Below are 528 nucleotides of genomic sequence, written 5' to 3'. Positions count from 1 at the left end.
GGAGGGGGATATGGGGGAGGGGGGATATGGGGGAGGGGGGGATATGGGGGAGGGGGGGATATGGGGGGAGGGGGGGATATGGGGAGGGGGGATATGGGGGAGGGGGGGATATGGGGGAGGGGGGATATGGGGGGAGGGGGGGGATATGGGGGAGGGGGGATATCGGGGATATGGGGGAGGGGGGATATGGGGGAGGGGGGGATATGGGGAGGCTCACCCTGCCTGCTCTGACGAGGTCGTTCACCTTCTTGTGGCACTGGGTGCCTGTCCGTGGTGTCAGGGCCACAGCGGTGACGGCCTCTGCCACTTCCCTCCACAGACGCCGGCTGTGGCGTGGGGCAACTCTGCGGCCGTGCCCGGGATACAGGGCGTCCCTCCTCTGCTCCACCGCGTCCAGGAGCGCCTCCACATCGCGTGACTCGAACCTCGGGGCTGAGCGACGGCCAGCCATCCAGTCGGGTATGGCGGTCGGGTGTTCCGGTCGGGTGGGGGGGAGCTGCGCGGCCTTATGAGCCGTCACGCCGTGCA

This window comes from Scyliorhinus torazame, chromosome 1, assembly GCF_047496885.1.
Source record: "Scyliorhinus torazame isolate Kashiwa2021f chromosome 1, sScyTor2.1, whole genome shotgun sequence".
NCBI lineage: Eukaryota > Metazoa > Chordata > Chondrichthyes > Carcharhiniformes > Scyliorhinidae > Scyliorhinus > Scyliorhinus torazame.
The sequence above is the reverse complement of the archived record's forward strand: the minus strand, read 5'-3'. Positions refer to the sequence as shown.